The 24,464-nt window shown below is 42.9% G+C and overlaps 1 protein-coding gene across 2 annotated transcripts in view; it reads left to right on the top strand.

Annotated features, from left to right (window-relative positions):
* LOC148096852 (retinoic acid receptor beta-like) overlaps positions 1–24,464 on the top strand; it is a 127,349-nt gene that overhangs the window by 43,944 nt on the left and 58,941 nt on the right. The window lies entirely within an intron of this gene.

Genomic DNA, 24,464 nt, shown 5'->3' with positions numbered 1-24,464 from the left:
ACTCTTAGTGTAATGCTCTTTTATGATGTGCTATGGTCATTTTATTCCTGATAGAATGGGATTCAAACTTCCAAAAAGTTACTGTTGTCTTTTCAGTCCACAGACAATTTTCCCAAACGTCTTAGAGATTATCAAGATTTTTTTTTCTGACTGCTTAACTGAGCCTGAGGCCCTTGGATGTTGTGTTGGTTCTTTTGTGAGCTCCTGGAGGAGCTGTTGATTTGCTATTTGAGCTCTTTGTTCTTAGGACAACGACTCCGGGGAAGATTCAACACTATTCCACATTTTCTCCATTGTCAGATAATAACTATCGCGATGGTTCGCTCGAATCCCCAAACCTTCTAAATGGCATTCCAGATGTCAGTGACTTGGTTTCTCCTCTGTTCTTTCGTTTCTTTAGATCATAGGTGTCAAACTCTGGCCCGCAGGCCAAATTTGGCCCGCAGCCTAATTACATTTGGCCCGCGAAGCCATACCAAATTACTATTAGAGCTGGCCTACTGGTATTATACAGCTAATATATATATTGTTCCATATTCAGTTTTCCAGCAAAACTTATTTGAGTCCATAAGAAAAGATTCATTCTTATATCTGGAGGAAGTTTTTTTTTTCAATAAATATTAATGTTAGCCCGCAACTTTGTTCCAGTTTTGAATTTTGGCCCACTGTGTATTTGAGTTTGACACCCCTGCTTTAGATCATAGCGGGATGTGTTTTGCTTTTTGTGCTTTTTGAGAGAACCACCTGACTTTGTCAGAATGTATTCCCTGATTCAACAGGTCAGGCCTGGGTGTTTCCAAATTATGGTCGTGTCCAAATTCATGGGCTGCATCCTCCTGAGGACGCATTTGTAGACCGATTACGTCACAGCGACGCACCGAAGGCTGTCCAAATTCGTAGACTCCTCCGAATGCAGCCGACAAATGCGTCCTCCTTTTCCCCGAATTTGAAGGATGGGTCGGTGTGTCCTTCGTGGCCCACCATATCCCAGAATTCATAGCGCGGCCCAGCCAAACTCCAGTTTCCAACAATGGCGGCCGCTACTAAGTTTTAAAATTACTCTTACTGATCTTTCTGGGTCACAAAATAAACTTTTAACATATTTTCAGGCGAGAAAGTAGCTGTGTAAACATCAAATATCTGCTCGGTTTATCAAGATATCGCATATTTGCAAAAGTGCTTCGACGTTATACGACGAAATAAAACTTTATTAATCCCCTGGGTGGTTTTCACACAGCTGAATAAACGTCAAACAGAAAACTGATTAATCAGAAGTATGAGATGGTCGAGAATTTACTCCGGTGTCCTGTTATATTTTAGATAGCATGGAGTTTATTAAACTCCACCGAGACAGCGGTGACGCAGATCTGAAGGCTGGACCGTCCAATTCCACGGCTGTTTACTTCCTACCCAACCTTCTGAGGACCCGGCCCACGTAGACCGCGAAGGCCGGGTCCTCAGGAGGATGCAGCCCATGAATTTGGACACGACCAATGTGGTTAATCAAAGTTAATTTGTGATTTAACAAATGTATGAAAATAATAATTTCTGTAGTGTATAGATTTTTAGTTTTGTTTATGTTGGTTTTCAAAACCTTAAACGCCATGAAGTAATTTTTTTATATATCTGCAGGAATAAAAAAATGTTAAGTGAGAAAATCTGATTGTTTTCCTAATTTGAGTCTACCACTCCTTCGTCACACAAGTGTATTCGTGCCCCGTCTCTGTCTGCCACTGTTGAGGTGTTCTACTTTTAGAAACTCCTCCCAACATCGGCTCTGGCAGCAGTTGTCTGTCTTCTGACACTTTCATATCTGTTGCTAGGCAACTGCTCACACCTGCATGCAGATAGACACATGTACAAACAATATTCAGCAGGCCTGTGTGGAGTGTGGTGTGCTTCTTTAATGTTTCTAATGATTGATGTACAGTACTGTTAGTAGGTGCAGTAACAGTAATATCATATAATATTTTCTGAGGAATCCACATGTATTTGTTGAAGGTGGGCTGTACTATTTCTTGTCAAGTTCTGCAGTTTTCCTTTCCATGCAGTCCAACTACGTGATGACCTCTCCCCCTCCTCTCTTTGTAACTGAAGCAGTGGTATGAGAAGGATTTTTGGAGTTAGAGAGGCGGTGATCCAACATGTCCTCACCCCAATGTGTAACATACCGACGACTGTGAGAAATTGTCGGTTACGCGCTGGGAATGATAATGCTCTGGGTCAAACTAAGTGCTGTGTAGGCTCCTATTACATCTATGTCTCATCATAAAGATCTGTCATGACCTCTGACCTTCTTGCTGTGACCTTGATTTAAGGAAAGCTCACATTAAGTGCGGCATCACACAAGAAGTATGGAAAACAAGAAGAAACAAAAGAAAATGAAATCAGGAATGGAGCAGTGTTCACAGTGTTACTAACTCTGATGTTAAAGTAGTTAAACTCATGGCCGCATGTTTTGGTGGTTTTTTGTATTCTATTGGTTACAATAAATCTTTCTGTCTCATTGACAAAAGCTTTTTTCCCTGCAGTGCATGGGGCAAGCCCCCTCTTATAGGCTGGTGCAACCAAGCATGCAGTACAGCTGCAGGCTTCAGGCCAACAAAGAAGACGTTTAACTGCTCAGTGAATGAGCCAGTTAGAGCCACAGATACAGTCAAAAGCAGACAGTGGGAGATTCTGTGTGTCGGCCCGGTGGAGAAATGTTTGAGTAAACTTTTAAAAGTCTTCCATGAAATCTGGGAAACAGATGCTATCTCTACTTTTAAGATTGGGCTTCAAACTTTCCTTTTTGATAAAGCACATAGTTAGTGCTTAACCAGGTGACCCTGAATCTTCCCTTAGCTATGCTGCAATAGACTTAGGCTGCTGGGCACTTCCCATAATCCACTGAGTATTTCTTCGCACACCTTTTTCATTCACCATGTATTGTGTATACACTAGTGGTGCAACGGATCACAGTTGATCCGATATCCGAACCGATCCCACTCCACGGTTCAGCACGCACGTGATCCGAAGATTCGAAAAAGAAAAAAAAAGTATGTGTATGGTGCGCGTGGTGGGTCTGTGAAGCGGTAGCTATGGTCAGCGCTAGAGGTCCAAGTGGAGGAGCAGAGGAGTTTAAGCAGCCCTTTGCTGCCCAGCCCGACCGGGCTAAAGCTGTTACAGAAGCTGCTGGGGTGTTAGCTGCAGACGTATTCTGTGTGCAAAACAAGGGGTTTAAACTGTGATGGACGTGCTTGAGCCACGCTATGATATCCTGTTGCGCGTCCACTTCAGTGACAAGATCGTTCCAAGCTTGTATGAGCAGGAGAAGTTTAAAGTTATGGCTGAACTGTTCCACGCATCTTCTGTTGCCCTAACTACGACCTCCAGGGCAACGGAAAGCCACGTGACCGTGACCGCTCGTTATATCACAGCGGAGCGGTTGATACAAAGCCCTGCACTGCCCTATAGATTACATTAGATTAGATGAAACTTTATTCATCCCTCGGGTGGATTCCTCCGGGAAATTCAGTTTCCAGTAGCACAGCACCGACAGAAGTTGCAGAATGTGAGCAGAAATATACCAAACATACACATTTATAAATACAGAGAATACAAAAGGGATAAATAGAATAAACAGGAATAGGAATACAAGGGAACGGCACATTTCAAGTATTGTGAGTCTCTTACACCGTTGGATATTAACAAAAACTATTGCACAGTGAAAAGGCACCTCAGCTTACTTGTTCCCCCCTCCTCTGTCCCTGTTTCCCCTCCTTCTCCCCTCCAGTTAAACAGTTTGATGGCGTTTGGGACTTTTTAAGTCTGCTGGTCCTTGACTTTGGGAGAAGCAACCTGTCACTGAACAGACTCCTCTGGTTGTTTATGGCCGTGTGCAGAGGATGCAGATGCCCAGCATGGTCCATAGTGTCCATATTGCACCTTAATTTTTTTTATATAAGTGTGTGGAATGAGTCTTCAGTTGAATGTTTTTTAATAGGCAAAAAATACTTAAATAAATAAACGGCGAGTCGAATTTTTGTCTTTTTTTTTCTATTTTTAATGATCTGAAAATTGATCCGATCCAAACCGTGAGATTTTTGATCCGTTGCACCACAAGTATACGCCATTCTGAATTTATTTACTTGATCTTATTAATCGCTGACCCTCTTACACAGTGTGTGTTTGGCCTTGTCTTCCTACCCTCACTCGAAAATTGGTTGGGCCAGATGGCCACCCATCCCTGAGGCTGGTTCTCCTGGAAATATTTTCCTGTGAAAAGAGAGTTTTTCCTTCCCATTGTCACCAGGTGCTTACACAACGGAAGTCTTTTGACTCTTGGGGTTTCTCTCTATTGCTGTAGGGTCTTTACTTTACAATATAAAACCCGTTGAGGCAACTTTCCTTTTGTTTTGGTGCTATGTAAAGTTGAATTGTGTTGAAATTGTCACAACAGCCCTGTGCATGCTCTCCTTCTCCTTTCTCCTTCCAAAGATTACAAAGTGTATTTTAGGTGAATTGATTTTTGTTAGAATTATTATTATTAGTAGTAGTAGTATTGTTATTACATTCTGTTTTTGCTTTGCTCCTACTAAATTTCTCACAGTTAAAGTCTAAATTGTGGACATTTCCTTTTTAACCCTTTGTGAAACACTAAAGGTAACAACAGAGTATTAATCCATTTTACTGTGAATAGCTGGTCCAGGTTACTCTAGCCCATTAAAATGAACAGAGCCCTGGGGCCTATTGGCCAGGCCCCTAACTTTAACCCAGTTATTACCAGGTGCCCTGATCTAGGGGGGAGCTACGGAAACAGGTGTGGGTGATGGATACTGGGCTTGCAAGGCTACTCAGGTTCCCGGCTTTTATTAGAGCAGGCTGGGTAGACACCTGGGAGAGAGAGATAATTAGAACTGGGCGAGTCCCCTCACCCATCCATTGGCTCTATTAACTCTGCATTACCTGCTGGGTAATACTCATAGGGTCAGATTAGGGTTAGTTCAAAGCCGATCCAGACTTGCTGCATTGGGGTGCTTGTCCCACCAGATCAGACACCACATTTCGTAATGTTGTCTGTGATCTTCCTCTTTTCCTCTTACCTGGCAGCTCCATATTCAACATCATTTTCTAACACATCCACCGTCCCTTCTCCACACATGTCCAAACCATCTCAGCCATGCAGGAAAAAATCCAGTATTAAAACCTGAGCTTAGGTCCTCGGGTAAGACAATATCTTCATTTCACACCTGTTCACTGTTGATGTCATGTATGTGCACATGTTTCAGTGTTACTCTCAGACTAATGTTCAGAGAAACACACGGCTGAGGGGTGCACTACAAAAGACGTTTGTCACCCAAGCTTCCATTAGCTGGTTCAACAAAGACTAAAAGCCCAATATATTGTAATAGGTAGCATTATGGTTATCAGCTTTCACTGCTTTCATCAGGATCACGCTTCTTCAGCACAAAGTTGTGTATTGATGTATTCTTTTACATGATATGTATTTGTTTTTTTTGATAGAAACTCTGTATGATGTCATATTTTTGTAGAATGGAGAGAAAAGGTTGTTGGTGCAGGATAGGCTGCACACTCATCTCTAAGGTTCATAGAGATTGGTCAGAAAAAAGAAAAATATGCAGTGAGTAGCAGTTTTCTGGGCGGAAATGACTTGTGCATGCCAGAGGTCAGAGGGGAATGCACTGTTTATTAAAACAAATGGTTGCAAATGTCCTTGGTGATATTGGTAGCATGAGATGGTACAAGCAGTCCATTAAAGTCATGCATGTAGTCCAGTTCAATCAGGAAGTCCAGCTACAGTTGCAAGGTTTGCTGCGTCTCTAAGCACAGTGTGGTAGAAACAGTAGGAGGCAACTACACAAGGAGAACAGGAAGAACAGGGCAGGAACGATCTTCATGTTATATGTTAGAACTTCTGATGTCTAGATTTTTAATCATACTGATTATTTCGTAGGTTATGTAACTGCAAGTTATAGTTTGAGGATATTTAATTCATTGTTAAAACTTTTACACCACATTTTAACACCAGACCAATGAACATGTGTGGGAAAACAACATTAATAGATGGTGGTTGTCCTTCTTGCAGTGTGTGATTGTGTTATAACTGAGTCAGTGTGTTGCTCTGTCTTGGCAGGGCTACTGTGTTAGCAGAGCTGATTTGAATTGTTAAAATCGGGTGCAGGCATATGGGCTTCCAGAAGCACATGCATATGCAACAGATGACAATGTCTTCTGTATTGACCCAAAGTCACATTCAGTCACTCCTTACACTCCCCGCTGAGAAGGGACATGTCCTTCTGAAACTGAAGGTGAAACGTCTCCAACTTTCCAAGAGTGTTAAACTGCCAACTGTCAGTTTTTCTTCACATGCAAACCCTTATGTTTAGAAATGTGAGCCCTTTTATTTGTAATCGAGTACCACATCCTTTTCATGGAACAAGAATCTTTAAGGGATGGTCACAAAAAAGGAAATAGGTGCAACACATGTTGTATTACCGTGTCACATAGGAAAACAACAGATTCTGTTGAAGTAGTTAAAGAACTATTTATATATAAAGAGAATATTTAGAGTTTTCAAAAGTAGAATGAGAGGCAGAGCTTTAAGCTATCAGGCCCCTCTCCTAGTTTAGATTTGGGAGAAAGACACCCTCTCTACTTTCAAGGCATTAAACCTTCAGGTGACCCTGAACCATCCCTTAGTGGTGGGTGCTTTTATTCTGTCTCTATTTAATATGTTTAACTTTTTTATATTTTTATAGTGTTGAGTTAGAAAAATGTTGTTCTTTGTACACTCAGTGTAGTGAAGCAGTTCTTCCACCCTTTTCCTCCTCAGTTTTCCCTAACGTTCCTTGGAATGCTTTTGAAGTTCCACCTGAGGTGGGAGTTAAAGATCTCACGGACCGGGGCCTCTGTCAGGCGCTCTCAGCACACCTTCACAATACATTTACTGAAGGTTTGCCAGGCCTGTCCGGCATCCTCCGCTGCCACCTGATCCAACTTATCACCAGGTGGTGATCAGGTGATAGCTCAGCTCGTCTCTTCACCTGAGTGTCCAGAACATACGGCTGCAGATCAGATGAAACAATTACACAGTTGTGGACCTGGGTGTCCTGGTGGCACATGAATTTATGGAGAGTCTCATGATTTAACACAGTCTTCATTGTGGATATTAGTTCAAATTGTATTAATATTAATAATATATAGTTATTAATATGAGTTAAAATGTCAAATATGTATTTTTCATGAAATGTTATCTTGACTTTCATTGTATTAATTGTAAGAATCAAAGATAAATAAATCCTAAGACACAAATATGACCAGCGAACACAACAGTTAAATCAGACCGGATGTATTCTCAGTTCGCCGTAAAGAAAGATGGGTTGAACTTAATGCGTCATGAGCGCTGACAGGTGTTTGGGGATGAAGACAGAACTTTGAGTGGTTGCACTGCTCACCCCCTCCCGTCTGTTTGTTGGGTTCTGGAGCGTCGACACAATAGGATGTTTGATGGAACTGGTTTGACAAGCGAGAGACCTTAACCTCGTCTCTTTGTGAACTCTCTCTGCTCTGTTTCACCTTCAAATCCACAGAAGGGAAGAACCTCACCCACAGATGTTTTAGATTTTTAGGTTCAAAGTTAGGAATCAGCTTACTATAGTTTTACTGGATGTATGCTGACTGACATGCCAGCGTGGCAAAAACCAGGAAATCCTCCAGGCTGGCACCTAAAATCGTATCCTTTCGTAAGTATAACAGGTGTTCACATTCATCCATCCATCCGTACTCTTCCACTTATCCTTATCAGGGCGTCAGGTATGAGCTGGGATGATCAAAACCAATCTGTCTTTTAATTTCTTTACGTGGTCTTCAAGAATATTTCTTCAGTCTTTATGGAGGACACTCCAGAGGTCGTCTTTGGATGCTACAGTTTGGATCTATTTTGGCCTTTTTCTCCTATTTTCCTTCAAATGGCTTCTTGACAGCCAGCTTTCCACTGAAAACACTGCTGCTGATGCCATGGCGAACAATGGGAGATGCATTTCCCAGGTCTTGTGATGGGTTGATGCTGCATTTTTTCCTACTTCTTGAAGACATGATTTTCAAATGCTACTTATCTGCGTTAGAGTTCTTTCTAGGCATTCTGTTGTCTTCCCCTTTTCCAGTTTCCTCAATTTTCTTTAAGACACACTTCATGCCATGCTAATATATGGCAAGGTTTTGGCTATTATCTCTTTGGGGCATATCTTGTTATTGCAAAAATACAATTGTATTCCCATTAAACTGTCTTATCTTTGGGATTTTCATACATTCAACTAAAGATATGGGAACAAAATGTTTTTGCAACAACAAATTGTTTTTTTCTGCCATGAAGTCAGGTGTGTTCTGTTATTCTTAAATAATTCATGTCAGTGTTCAGTGGTTCAACGAATGGTCAGGTAAACACTGGACTGAAAATAAATGAAAAAGAAGTCCAAGTTCAAAGAAAAATGTAGAATTATTGCCACTGTTGCACAGTACTATGAAACATTTATTTGTGTTGTAAATGTATATCTGAGGTACTGTGAGTGACACAAACCCTACTCTTTTCAGAGGGTGTTTTGCATATTGGGGTGGCTGTAGCTCAGGAAGTGCAGCAGTTTATCTAAGACTGGTGCTGTGAACCCTGGCTGCTCCGTGCCCAGAGTGTCCTTGGCCAAGATACTGAATCCCAAGCTGCTCTCCGATTTGTTCATTGGAGTTTAAATGTCAGATAGGCAACACCTAGGTGCAAAAAAGTGTTTGTGTCAATGGGCGAATGAAGCATGTTGTGTAAGTGCTCTGAGGAGAAAAATGCTTTAGAATCCATATTTGTGGTTTTAGATGTGCTGCTGACTAACAAACACATAAACAGGAGTGATGGATGGATACATGTATATAAATGTGGTAACAATACTGCATCCGTGTATTTCAAATCAACACTCTTAAATCTGCTTATTAGTTAACTGTACACTGCTAATCAGTTGTGTTTGCTTTGGGGTTAATGAAAATAACAGGTGCACTAGGGGAACAACAATGAGACAAACAGGAATGGCCACTGACACACTTTCCTTTTCTGTCTGTTTTTTTCACTAGCTTTGCATTTGGTCAAGGTCAGGGTCACTACTAGTAGCTTGAGGTGATAAAAATAACCACCAGTAAGCCACTTGTGTAAATGTCTCTGACCAGGCAATCAGAAATATACTCCATGAGCGTGGCTGAGGGCCTGACATCCTCTAGTGGGTCCTGTGCTTATTATCTGGCACCGTAGCGCCCAATAAAGCACCAGGTCCAACACTGGCTGAGTACACATGGCAGACGTGAAAGGGTTATGTTACCTGTAACATCGTTCGCAGTGATTGGTTTGGTGGCGGGTTAGTGATGGTCTGGGGAGGCACATCCATGGATGGAAACAAAGACCTCTACAGGCTAGGCAACAGGACCCTGACTGCCCACTGCTTCACTGAGTGAATGGGTCAAATGCAGAGAGAGTAATTTCCCCACAGGGATCAATAAAATATACATTATTATTATAATCTTTGACCCACTGTCAGACCTTACACCAGCGGGTTCCTTATGTGGCTAGAGTATGCAGGCACTTCCCGGAGGATGAAGGATATTTGACCCACACTTGCCTGACCTAAATCCAATAGAACATCTCTGGGACATCATGTTTTAGTCCAACTGACGCTGCCAGGAGCTCAGTGATATCCTGGGCCAGATGTGTGTGAGTCCCACGACAACATCTGTCATCTCATCAGGATCACGTCCTGATATTGCAAAACAGACTAGCCTGCTGCATCACTTTTTCACTTTGATTGGTGAGGTGTCTTTGAATTCATCAGACACTGAAGTGCTCCTTTCTTATTATGACTGCTCTGCAGTGCAGCCTCTTCTTCCAGTTTCCTCTTTATATCATTATTTACTCCCTGCAGTCAGCTTCTGTCGCAGAATGGACATGAAGAGGTCAGGTGTGTCAATAGTTTACTGCAGAGCCAAAAGAGGACATGAATCTGCTCGGGCCTTTCTCTGCCTGTCACCATAATCTCTCTCACTCTGCGCTAACACACACTCCATAATGTGATTTGTCAACGTTGTATAACATACAATAAGCCCAGGCAGTAATAAAGAGGAAGAAATAAAATGGAGAAGGTCAAAATGTCAGAGCTGTGACAGGAAATAGATACAGTGGTGTGAAAAAATGTTTGTCCCTTTTTTCGTCACACTTAAATATTTTAGATCATCAAACAAATGTAAATATTAGACAAGTAAACACAAAATGCAGTTTATAAAAGAAGGTGTTTATTGTTAAGGGGGGAAAAACCCAAACCTGACCTCAAACATTTAAGTGTAATAAACATGCAAAAAAATAGGACATGAGGAAGAGGGCACATTTTTACAAGACCGCGTGATTTATCTCTCCTCTCCTTAGTGCAGCTCACTTCTTGTCTGCTCGATCTCTGGAACCGTAGTAAAGGGACCTCTGGCTAACACGTCGGGTTCCTTGTCGGGCTCGTAGCCGAAAAATAGCTTTACTTTGTTGTCTGGGTCAAGTTTGAGACAGAGAGAGGCGTTGAAAGGCTGCTCCAACGGAACTTATTGTTTTTGGAGGAAAACACGAACACGGTGTACAGTCGAGTCTTAATAGCTTACTTACAGCTGGGCTCGTCAGGCTCTCTTCTTGGCTGCAGTGGTTATTATTATATTTACATGCTTCCAGCTCCCGTTTCTGCTCGATGACAGCTCGTACTTTTCCTTTTTCTCCCTCCCTCGCTCACAGACACATAACGGGTATGGCAGTCCATTCTCCCTGCAGCACGGACTACACTGCCCATGATGCTACATTCTTTAGAGCTATACCTGTAGCATTCTGCCTATTAGCTTAGCACAACAACAACAAAAAGGCCTCTCTCACCCAGGAAACATCGCAGAGAGAGCATGCGTCGTCCTGTAACCACGGCAACCGTATCGCTGCCGCCTGGAACAACAGATCGTAGCTGTCAAACAAAACCCAAACAGTCCTGACCCGCCACAATATGAAACAGGGAAGTACCGCCGTGTAATCCATTTATTTCAACAAAGTAACTGTATTCTAAATACCACCTTTTTAAACGGTAACTGTAACGGAATACAGTTACTCATATTTTGTATTTTAAATATGTAACGGCGGTACATGTATTCCCTTACTCCCCAACACTGCTAGTACACCTCGTTTCTTTGTGTTTCTCTGTGTAAAACAAACAATACTGGAGCTGCTACAAAGTTCCTCATGATGCTTCACATCAGAGTTTGTTGATGAGGCCGTTGGCTGGATGATTCCTGCTAACTTTGTCCAAGTAAAGGTTTTAACGGTGATTAAACCCACAGACCTACAGTAATACATATGAATATATTAGATTCACATGTATAGGAGTGTAGAGGATCCTCTTTCACAGCATCTTTGATATTACTTGGATATTAAGTGGTTATTACTTTGGTAATTGCATAGTGATAACTTTACCACATTATTACACTCCTGTTTTCCCCCTGTTACTGTACTATTACCCCTTTATTACTGAGCAGTAACAGAAAGTGTTACCATAATGTCTATATTTGCTAAAGTTGCATATGTCCTGGTGTCACATAATTGAGTTTGGTCATTATTTTGCGTTCATATAAATACTAATGTGGCAGAATGTTAAAGCTACAATTGTCAGTCATTTTCATACTAAAATACTAAAATGTCTCAAATAAGTCTATTGAGCTCTGGTTGCTTTGGTTAGTGTACACTTTGTGGGTAGATTCTCATTAGGAGAGAGATTTTTTTTAATATAAATTAATAACTAAAAGAACAAAATAAATTAAAAACTATCCTGTTCTTTACCTAAGTAGAAGCGAATGGCAGACAAAGCTAAGAAATAAAATAAAAAAACATATTTTTTGGAAATACATAGATTAGTTGGGTAGATGAATCTGGAAGTCTATAATATGTTTTATCAAAGTGGTAGGTGTGTAAAGGCATAATCTAAATTATTATCAGTTAGAATTACCTAGTAAGAAAAATTTAAATCTGTCACCACAACAAAAGTACCAAAAAGATTCGGCCTGCTATTGTAAAGAAGACAGGTCGGCAATAGCTTTGAACACAAATAATCTAATCTAGTTTGAGTCTATGCAGAGTGTGTTTATGTGTAACTGAGCACAGCTGAGAGTGAGTTAGCCTAAAGATGGCTTCTGATCACTATTAGGGCCCTCGGCAGGTCCAGGCCGAAAGACAAGCCCAGAATGGCCAGAACAGTAGGGCCACAGTGGGATGTCTGTGGGACCGGGTGATCTGAAACCTCTTTATTCTCTCTGTTGTCTTTTGATGGCTCACGCTTAGTCTCTGGTTCTCTGTTGCAGCTATTCAAAGCAGGCTGGGTGAGTCACACGGGTCCTCTGCCGAGGACTCCAATTAACTTTCTCTCCTTTTTCCTTCCTGCTCCTGTTCCCGTTGTATTTCTTGCTCTTTCTTTGATTTGACCCTTATTCGGTTTCCTGTCTCTACTGTGTCTCCTGGTCTAATTACAGTTCTTGGATGCTCAGGTGGATAAATATGCTCTGATTGGGTTGGCAGGTGTGGTGTGGAGATAAATAGAAGAGCAGAGGCTGTGCCCTTTTTCTGTGTTAGCTGGTGACTGGTGATTTGTCTGTGCCTTATCTCTTTAAGTTTCGTGTTTTCCACACTAACAATGCAGGTCTTTGTGCTTGTGCACCTTTTCTGTACTCTTGTTTTGTATTTTCAGTTGATATGGCTGACGAACCATCAACATTTCAGCCCCTTTTTGTGTTTACAAAAAAGCTTTTAGCTTCTACAAACCCCAAAGTGCACAAAGACAATGACTTTGATGCACTGTACTTGTAATGTCAGGTTAATTTTACAGTGGCGGTAGGTGTTGATGTGATCGTGAATGGTTGTATGTAACTGATTTGAAATCCAGTCAAGGTTTACCTTGACTTTTGCCCAGTGGTAGCTGGGACCGGCTCTACAGAGTTATGATTATATGATTATAATATGATTATAATATGCCCATAACTTTAGGCAATTAGTGTGGAAGGGAATTAATTAAACTACACATTCTCAAAGCTGCAACAGTTCAAGGACCCAGTGGTTGGTGAACCCAGATGGTGTGTGTTCAGTAGAGTCTCAATATGGACCTTATGCGATCGTAAGCCTTAGATAGGCAACAACGTTTTGCATAATAGCTTTAAAGACATGAATAAAAACAAATTGCAGACTCAATTTTAGTTGAAGCTCTTCATTTTTGACCAAACATTGACCCCAGGTTAAAAACAACCACAGAAAGAACTAAAAGTGTCTAAAACATAGGTGTCAAACTCTGGCCCGCGGCCAAATTTGGCCCGCAGCCTAATTACATTTGGCCCGCGAGGCCATACCAAATTACTATTAGAGCTGGCCTACTGGTATTATACAGCTAATATATATATTGTTTAGTATTAAGCTTTGCTTGTTCCATATTCAGTTTTTCAGCAAAACTTGTTTGAGTCCATAAGAAAAGATTCATTCTTATATCTGGAGGAATAAATATATTTCAATAAATATTAACGTTAGCCCACGACTTTGTTCCAGTTTTGAATTTTGGCCCACTGTGTATTTGAGTTTGACACCCCTGCTCTAAAAGAAAACAGCTACAAAAAGGTGGCAATGCACTCTCTAGACAAACATGAGAAAAATGCAAACCCTCCTACAGCATCATGGGTTAAATTAGCCAATCTAAGGATATTATAATGGACGTAGTTAATACAATCCACATTCTTATTTGGAGTAATTGGGATAATTCCCATGTGTCCTTCTCCCTTGAGGCGTTCCCCCTGGCTGGCTGGAAAGATTTCTACACACCAGTCAGCTGGAATCTCGCCGGTGTCATGCTTGTGGCTGGAAGTTAATACAGGTGTAATATGCTTTACTCGGTGTGAACAGTCCCACTACAGTTTTATTATCAATTGGGGGAAACAGACTGGCTAACAACGTGCAGTTGCCCTCCGAAACCGCCTCCCTAGTGAGTCTAAGCATGCACTTAAACCCCAGTGGTCCTCTGGATACAGGGGTGCCGGTTCAGTGAACAAATGTGGTCTGGCCGCCGCACAGGCCACACAATCAGACACATTTTGCTCTCAGGAGTTTTGAATTAACCAATCTAACCACACATGACTATCCCTATAGCCAGTTGCCATAGAGATCAACTGTCTGGGCTTCAATTTAGTGTAATCCACTTTCATAATCCCTGTAAAAATTTCAAAAAGTGGTGCCGGTGTTGGGAACAAACCTTGTAATGAATTTCTAAAGTTCACCTTGACCGACCACTCCATACGGGTCCTCGCCGACCACATCCACTCCTAAGGTAAAATAAACCACCCTATTTGCAATCCCCGTGGGTGGAGCCATCCATTTCCCCAATGACAGAGTCACTAGATTCTGTGGGATCCTAAAATCTCGCTGTGAATAAAACCTGTCTCCCCAACCCTCTTGATTCTGGCTCTGTGGTTTCCAGTTTTCAGTATACCCCACAACCTCTGACCAGGCACATCTCCCGCTTAACCGTGTCCACCCCTGCTGACAATAACGGTTGAATGAGAGTTGATAACACACCCAAATATCATAAATCCTATAATTTTGGCCCCCACAATTTATGACTGCACAGAGATCGAATGTGAACGAAGTCGTGGACCCTGTAACGTAGTCCAACTCTACGCCACCGTAATAATTTCAACAAGTGTTGATTATACCTGATGCGCTGCGTTTGGTTCGTCTCACCATGGCCTGGAATGCTGGAGTCACTGGCGTGGTCTGAGGTCTGTCTCCGGGCAACTCACATGCAAGAAAAATTACAGTTACAGTAACAATAATAACAACCCCTAAAACTCCCATTACTCTCCAATTTTCCCACAACCTCATTTCTGGTCACTTCTCCGACCCCTTACAGTATGCTTAGGCTAGAACTTCTGTCTAAGGAGTTTTCAACCTATATTATATTTTAGAAGTGACCTTTATCTTCCTGGTTGGGTGATTCTCTGCTCCTCTTCTTTCTTCAACATCAGGGGTTAGACTACCCTTCAGTCCGTTGCATAGATCAGGGGATTATTCTGCCCCTATGTCAAAAGATCTATGTTTTGGGGGTCTAAGCCGAGTCCCCCTTCTTACAGAGCCTTTCGGACCTCCTAGGCTCCTCTGCCACAGCGCATGGACTCCAGTGATACCAGGTTTCACCTTTCCCTCTCAGTTGAACTGCATGTGAGGTCCGAGTCACCACTTTGAACGGACCTGTCCACCTCGGCTCATTCCACTTCTGCTTGTGCACCTTCAGCCACGCCCACTTCGCCTCGGCCACTGTCTGCTCCTGTCCTTGATCTGCGGTCACCTGTGATGCAAAACTTGAGACAAGAGCCTTGTGTGCTTTAAATTGCTTAACATATTCTAACCCAGGTCCCTCCTCCCTCAAAGCTGGGACCCCCTGCGGTGGGCCCTGGAAATTGTCTTCCTCTGAACAACTCATAAGGAATGAACCTGGTAGATTGATTGACAGAGCATCTAATGCTCATCAGGGCTATGGATAGTGCATCAACCCAATCCATTTTTGTCTGTGCACAGATTTTTGCCAATTTGCTCTTCAAATTTAGGTTCATTCTTTCCACCCTGCCCTGAGATTGTGGATGATAAACCGTCCCAAATTTATATTGGGGTCCCAACATAGATTCCACCTCCTGAAGGTGTTTATTTTTAAAATGAGTCCCAGTATGTGATCTGATTCTTTTGAGGAAACCATTCCAAGGAATATAATGGTTCACCAAACACTTAATCACCGTCTTACTGTCTTCTCTCCTTGCCAGCCATGCTTCTGGCCACCCCGTCAGACTATCTACACAGTGATCTGAACCCCTTTGCGGACATAGCCATGTCCGTGTAATCGATTACAATCTCCTGCCTGGGTCTTTGGAGCAGAGGAAACTTACCCATCTCTGGCTTCACTGTTACTTTGGAGTTGTACTGTCCACAGATCAGGCAAGTCCTCACATGCCCCCGCACCATTTCCTTCAAATATGGGTGCCACCAATGACAGAGATTCCTCTCCATCTGGGTCACCTCCACATGTCCTGGGCCATGAGCCTCTCTGATCTTCCTCTCTGCCAGACCCACAGTTAGGACCGGTCTCCCGTTGGGTCCTCTCCATATTTCCTCCACTTTTCTGGCCCCCCTTTCTCTCCACACTGATTTCTCTTCCAGCAGGGCCTTCTCCCGCTCTTTAACCTCCTAGGACCTGGCGTCCATATGTGGACCTTTGTAGGTCATCTAAAATTTTCTCTCTCACCTCCTCTGGAACTCTTCCCAACACTGCTTTCCTGAATCAATCTTGATGGAGACCCCTTGTAGTTGGGTTGTGGCCAGTTTGCTGCAGCCACTTCTCCTTGCTCTTCTCTATATAGTCTCTGGAGTTCTGATCAGGTTTCCACTCCAATTTAATAATTGCAGTAGCATTTGGGTTTGGGTACATCTGTCTAACGGCATTCCCGACTCTCTCCTGCACACAGCAGTAAGGTGTGGCATCAGGAAGATCCACCACCCTTGCTATCACCTGCACCTCTTCCAACGATGTTATAGTGATGCATCTTCCAGCTATGGCCCTGAAGTCTCCCAGTCTCCCAGTTAGGTGCCTGAAGTCACTTTATCCAGTTGTCTCAGCCACGCTGCTCCTCCTTCAGTGACATTCCCCACATTAAAAGGCTTGTAGCTTCTATCCACGCCACCCGTAGCCACAATGGGGTACTGTCCAGGAATCTTACTCTAACCCAATGGACCTTTCCCCCTTTGGATTGGCTGCACAGACAAATATAGCAACCTTGCTCTTCCTCCTCATGTTGTTCTCTCTGTCCTCGCCTATAAAATCCTTCATACTCTTCAGGTTCTTCAGTCTCACTGAAATTCAGTCGTTTTGTAGGATTCTCATGATTCTCATTCTCTTTCATTGCAGCTTTTACCCAACCACCCCACGAATCGTCATCCAACTCTCATTTCTCACTCCATCACTGAAGTAAACTTCTGACATTTCTCCCGACTCCCCTGCTCCGGACCTCCCTCTAAGTTCTTTACCAGTTTCTTAGGGGCCAGGAGCGCAGCTGGGGTACTCCCTTTCCCTTTCAAATTCTGCAGCCGGCTCTTAAATATGTCCAAGCTCTCTTCTTCCTCCTGTGCTGCACTGCGCCCTTTGTCTTCCTTCTGTGTCTGAGCTGGAGTGGGTAGTTCTCGAAACGGAACTGGCTCTTCTCCCTCTTCACTTACCTCTCCCTGTGAGGCCTCCTCCGGGCCCCCGCCTGTGGCCATTCCCACTGTGGTGTTGTCTGGGCGAAAAGTCGTGGGTGAAATTTTAAATAAAGTTTGGTTCAAAGGCCTAGGTCGCTTAGTCGGCTCATAATCACAGTTGATGGTCCCCGAGTTGAGCCTCACCACTATGCCATCCTCTTTCTCCATACTTCTGTCAATAACCACAAAAGTTGGGAAATTTCCTGGACACTGTGGCAGAGCACACTCCACAGGGAGCGGAGTGGGCTGGAACCTTGCCCAGTGGGCGGCGCGTATCATCACATATTTCTTTAATTTCTCTTCGTATTTCCAACATTTCCCCATCCTTACCTGTATTATTTCCAGAAATCATGTTCCTCAGAATTTTTCCCAATTCTTCTCTCTGTTTTCCAATGGTTTTCCATATGTTTCTGTAAGGCAGTGACTGGAATAAGTCACAAGGTGTCGCTGTTGAGCTGCATATGTATGGTAGATCTAAGCAATTTTTACCATTTGTCCTCTGCAGGACACCGTAGTTCAGATTTCTCGTTCGCGCGGGCGCCATCTTGGTTCAGTGTTTACTGTGATTTGCGAAGGTAAGCACTGTCAGTGGAGTACTGCATTGGTTTTGTTGAAAATGAAGTGTTCCACTGTGTAAAATAGCGGTTTGTCATTTAAGCCAGGCATATATTTTGTTTATTGAGCGGTTCATGTACTGTCTGATGAAAGTATGAGCAGTTTGTGTGCATGTTCCATTTTGTAATATCTGCCGCAATTTCGGGCTACATTCCCGCTTGTTAGCAGAGCACTCATTCGGGCAAAGTAATGCAAGATGAAGCATTAGCTTTTCACCTACAGTTTGCTGGTAGTCCTGCTATGTTAGTTTTGTGTCATGCACATTCCTGAGACCGAGGAATTTCGACATGATTATTTTTGTTTAATGTTTTTTTTTATATATGTGTTGTTGGCTTTCAATATGTGTTGATAATCACGCAGTTTTTACTGTGATTTGCAAAGGGCCAGCAGCAGAGTTAGAGTGGTGTTTCCCCCAGCATCTGAATAAACAGCGCGGTCCGAGCCACAAATTGAACGCCTGTGTCCGACTGGTCTCTCTACTGTGCACCCCAATCCAACACAAACTTACACAACACAGAGTCCGGGGTGTAGGGAGGCCCCTGCACTGGTTGGGTTACATTTCCATCTCCTGTTTTAACCCTAGGCTCTCCTCTAATCATTTCTTTTAATTCTGCCATTTTTATTTCACAAATGTAATACATACCCCCGTCCACCAGATGTCACCCTTGTTCTCATCTGTCCTCCTCAATGCTCCTCCTCTGTTACGCCCTCACGCTCAACTCCACCCGTCTGAGTTGGGCTGCTCGCTCCTCCTCCTTCTTCTGTCAGTCTGCTTCACCCCGCTCTGGGAGACACTTCCTTCTCACACACCATACAGAGCGTGTGTCGCGCTGTGCAAAACCCAAACACAAAGTTTTAGATGCAAATTCACTTTAAGCCTAATTTATAACCCCAACTTTAACCCAAACAGTCTATAGGCGCTACAGCGGCCAACGAACCCAGCTGCGGAATCTAACCAGCGAAAGAACTCAGCCCCACTGTCAGGCAGACTGTCAACTGCAACGAATTGTTTTAACTTTTTATACACACTCACAATCTAAAGACACTGTAGCAGGATTCCACAATCTCTGACTCAGAATCTAACCGGCTAAAGAACTTGCGCCCACATTCATACAGGCTGTAAACTGAATTTACCCACTCGATTTCAATCGAGACACGAGACGCAACCTCTTGCGCTTCCCACACACACACACAGCTTAGAAGCGCTGCTACACAGAATTTGCCTCACTCCCCTCCGTGGCCCATACGTCCATAGCAGAGTACGTGTGGGGGGGCTATTCTCATACATGCCCTCAAGTCCAGGTTACCACCCTAGTCCTCCCGTCCCACGGGTCTCGCCCTCGCATCCACGAGCGAGTGGGGCAGTCAAGCCCAGAGCAATTACTCTTACTCTATCACTTTCAGCCATCATCCACAACAACCAGTTCATTTACTCAGCTTATTACACCCCAATTTAGTTGCTGTAAACGCACTGAGACGGATGATGCTCACACACCCCCTCTTTGTCTACTGCAGCAAATTGACACTGAGAATTTGATCAACTTAGCGAACAGACAATTTAAATAAACTGCAATATGCACAATTACAGGTGGTGACTACCTTTATTTAAGATGGCCCGGGTCGCTGTTCACTTTGCTGGTCGAATCCCCAGACCGCCCAATCCATCTTCCTTAGCCTCCTATTGGAATCCCGGACGAGCCCCCAATTATTAATGTCAACACTTCACCGAGTTCTTTTGATTCCTCAGAGGCATCCAATGAAAGACAAAACACTGCTCAGTAGATCATTTAACACTTTATTTCACTTTCACAATACTTCTAGAAGGGAGATGTATCCTGTAAGACACACTGCCACGGATCTCAAAATGGTGACGGGCACCTGACAGTTTTATTACCGGGCACCCTATTCTAGTCTAAACAACAGTATTTTTCAGTATTTGATCAATAGTTTATTTATTTAGCCTAGCCTTCCCGACTTCCTAAAGTAAGTGTACTATAATTTATCTTTTTGCTCTGATTAATATTTAGAATGATTTAACCTTCAGCCTTTTGGATTGTGCCTACTATGCCTGGTGTATTATTGGTTAGTTATGTCTCACACCTGTCAGCATATCAGTATTTGTATCTGCTATTGCTCTTAATTGGTTCCTTGAAACACTTTGGCATACCTCTGGTTTTTAAATGTGCTATATAAATTGTATTGTATTGTATTGTACTACAAGAAGGCTTATGACTCAATGCCCCACACCAGGATCCTGGAATGCCTAGAACTGTACAAGATCAACGGGACCCTGAGAGCCTTCATCAGGAACTCAACGGGGATGTTGGATGTGGCAGTCAACACTAGAGGCCAACTTCAAGCCCATAGCACACGTCACCATCAAGTGTGGGATCTACCAAGGAGATGCTCTTTCCCCACTGCTGTTCTGCATAAGCCTGAACCCCCTCGGTGAGATCATTGAGAAGACTGCCTACGGAATGGAGCATTTGTCAGCCACCTCCTGTACATGGACGACATCAAGATGTATGCCAAGGGTGCATGAAAGATTGATTCACTGATCCACACCACCAGTATATACAGCAACAACATCGGAATGTTGTTTGGATTGGAGAGGGAGAGGGAAGGACAGAGGGAATCTAACTACTAGAAGGCAACATTGCAGACATTGAGGACAGTTACAAGTACCTGGGGATCCTGCAGGCAAACGGAAACCATGAAGAGGCTGCTAGCAAAGCTGCAACCACCAAGTACCTGCAGAGGGTCAGGAAAGTGCTGAAGAGTCAGCTGAATGGTAAGAACAAGATCTGGCTATCAACATCTACTCCTGCCCGTGATCAGGTACCCTGCTGGGATAAAAAGCTGGCCAAAGAATGAGAAAGGTGAGCATGCATTGGGGGTTTCACCTTTAGTCCAGCACCCTGAGGCTGTACACTAAGTGGAAAGAAGGAGGCCGGGGGACTAGTGAGTGTCAGTACCACGGTCTAGGATTAGACAACGAACATCCACAAATACATCAGGAAGATGGCCACAACTGACCGCGCGCTCAGTGAATACCTCAGGCAGCAGAAACCCAAGAAAGAGGAGCAAGAGGGGGAACCATCATGGAAGGACAGGCCTCTGCACAGTATGTACCACCGGCAGATAGCGGAGGTGGCTGACATCCAGAAGTCCTAGCAGTGGCTGGACAAAGCTGGATGGAAAGACAACACAGAGGCACTAATCATGGCATCACAGGAATGAGCTCTGAGGACAAGATCCATAGAGGCTGGGGTCTATCACACCAGGCAAGACCCCAGGTGCAGGCTGTGTAAAGAAGCCCCTGAGACAATCCAGCACATAACAGCAGGGTGCAAGACGCTAGCAGGCAGGCAGGCATGGACCACCATAACCGAGTGGCCAACATAGTATACAGGAACATCTGTGCCGAATATGACCTGGAAGTCCCGAGGTCAAAATGCCAGAGAAGTACCAAGGGCTCAGAGAAGAGCTCAAGAAAATGTGGAGTGTGAAGGTAACAGGGGTCCCAGTGGTAATCGAAGTGCTTGGCACATTTCTAGGAACAGCTAAGATACTGTGCAGGACCCTCAAGCTCCCAGGTCTCTGGTAGAGGACCCGAGCTTGAAGGATCGACCGCCCACAGGGGCGAGGATATTTAATGGTAAAAAACAACAGAAAAAATTATTATCTCATTTATCAAAAGATAGAGAGCAATAACACATCGTGTGTGGGCGATCATGGCTCAAGAGTTGGGAGTTCGCCTTGTAATCGGAAGGTTGCCGGTTCGAGCCCCGGCTTGGACAGTCTCGTTCGTTGTGTCCTTGGGCAAGACACTTCACCCGTTGCCTACTGGTGGTGGTCAGAGGGCCCGGTGGCGCCAGTGTCCAGCAGACTTGCCTCTGTCAGTGCGCCCCAGGGTGGCTGTGGCTACATGTAGCTTGCCATCACCAGTGTGTGAATGTGTGGGTGACTGGATGTGTAAAGCGCTTTGGGGTCCTTAGGGACTAGTAAAGCGCTATACAAATACAGGCCATTTACCATTTACCATTCAATAACACATCAGAAAATCTCTCAAGAAATTTCAAAAATTAAATAAAGAGTAGAAAAACACTTGAAACATATTTACGTATATCACTTAAAACAGGCTTAGGATCTTATTTTCCAGTGTCATCTCATATTGTTTCTACAGTAATACAGAGAAAACATCAAAATCAGACAATGGCCTATGAGCAAGCACATGCCAACAGTAAGAATGGAAAAACTCCCTTTTAGCACGAAGAAACCTCTGCCAGAACCAGACTCAGAGAGCCACATCTGATGGGGGTGATGGGGTTGTCACATATTGTTGGCCATTTGGGATTTGGGCCCACATTTCCAATTGCCCCTACACCTAGAAGCTCAGGTGGTTGGACAGCTTTCCCAATGTAAACTTCAAAATTTGATCCTGTTGTGATTTGGCACAAAATAAATAAAGCTGAATTGGTCCAGCAAGGACTAATATCTTGAAACCCCATTTTCTTGGTGTACTGGGTAGGTATTCTTGTCCATAAATGGCACAATTTGCTCATCCACAATTTCTCTTGCATAGAAGGAGAAATAGTCTCATCATAGTCACCCATATTGAGATTAGGCAACTGTTGTTGCTGAAATGGAGAAATTTTTAATGCCCTCTCACTGTGCAAGAAGTATCACATCAGTATCAGCATGCGAAATGTGCACAAATCAACGTCTCCTTCAATATTGCACAGCAGGGCCCTGAGGCAATGAAGAGAGAAACTGCGAAAAAAAAAAAAATGATGACAACATCTCTACAGCTTCATATGCTCACACTTGTTTTTTATTTACAGGTTATGTCATTTTAAATATCATTACTAGGGCAAATATTCTTACTTCAGTCTCACACCATGTGTTCCTCCAACCATGTGTCAGAAAAAGGTGTCCCATCTTCAAATCATGCTTGATAGTGACTCCCACATTTTTTCTATTGGACTTTTTCAAACACTGATTGGTTGGCATCATACATTCACATGTAATATAGACATGTAACAGGCATGAGGCTTAAATAAATGGCCTGGTAAATGGCCTGCATTTATATAACGCTTTACTAGTCACTAAGGACTCCAAAGCGCTTTACATATCCAGTCATCCACACATTCACACACTGGTGATGGCAGCTACACTGTAGCCACAGCCACCCTGGGGCGCACTGACAGAGGCGAGGCTGCCGGACACTGGCGCCATCGGGCCCTCTGACCACCACCAGTAAGCAACGGTGAAGTGTCTTGCACAACGACCAAGACTGTCCAAGCCGGGGCTTGAACCTTCCGATTACAAGGCGAACTCCCAACTCTTGAGCCACGATCGCCCTCTACATTTAAATAAACTTTCTGTTGCCCAACAGCAATGCTGTAAAGTCTATTTAAACGTAAATGAAACTTATAGTTGGACATTTTAGGATAATTTGTCCAATTCAAAGAAAATAATAAAATAAATACATCTCTTTTTAAAAACGTTTATCCTTTTTGATTTACTTAAGCTTCTTAAGTCAAACATATTCAACGTATTATTTGTTAAAATTATTCTTTTTCTTTTTAGTTCTAAATTAGTTTTCTCCACAGAAAGTGTCTGATTCTGTTGCTACTTTATGAAGGCCAAGTACATAGTTGCTAACTTAAAAATGATAAAATCTTTATTGAAATCAGTCCACATTTATCTATTTTAACTATTTTTCAATTATATTTAACAACAAAGACAACATACATCACATAAAACTACGAAAAAGTATTTTTGGTTGCCCAAAATTTTGTAATTTTGGGTAACAAAGAGTATATTTAAGCATTATGCCTCAAATTACTTTTGTAATTTTGTTATAGCAACTTTCAAAATAGAGATATTGTGGTATAAAAACCACACACTCATCAAGGAAGGCATGAAAAGCTGACTTCAGAAATTCATGTCCATCTTTTATACTGTCTTTGGTTTAATCAGAATTTATTTGGAACAAAGAGGAGGTATGCCAACGTGGAAACAGAGAACGTTTGTTATTTTTCTCACAGAAGCTGTGTCTAAATTCAGCGGCTGCATTGAGAGGCTGTTAAATTCGATGGTCTAGCCTAGCAACTGTGACAGCAGCAGCTACAAAGGTTAATTTTAAATTATAATATATATGATAATATGATATCTATATTTTATATTTATTTATAAGAAAGGTCAGTGGTTGAATTTAACTCGGCTGTCTCAAATATTGGATCATGTTTCAGATAAAATGAAGGGTAAACCGATGTGGCGGGTCTAACAGGAGAGAGGTTATACATGACACATGACATTCTTACAAAATATGATGTAATGTTGTATATTAACCCAGAAATATATCAAGCATATACCAATCTACAGCAGTAATATGCAACACCCACATCCAAAAATCACCATGTTTCACTTAACTGGAGAAAGACAACACTATTTTCCCTGACATTTATATTTTAAGTACATTTTGGTGCTA

Source organism: Neolamprologus brichardi, chromosome 22 (genome assembly GCF_056152115.1).
Source record: "Neolamprologus brichardi isolate AB-2024 chromosome 22, ASM5615211v1, whole genome shotgun sequence".
NCBI classification, from domain to species: Eukaryota; Metazoa; Chordata; class Actinopteri; order Cichliformes; family Cichlidae; genus Neolamprologus; species Neolamprologus brichardi.
This window is presented reverse-complemented; position numbering and strand designations above follow the sequence as displayed.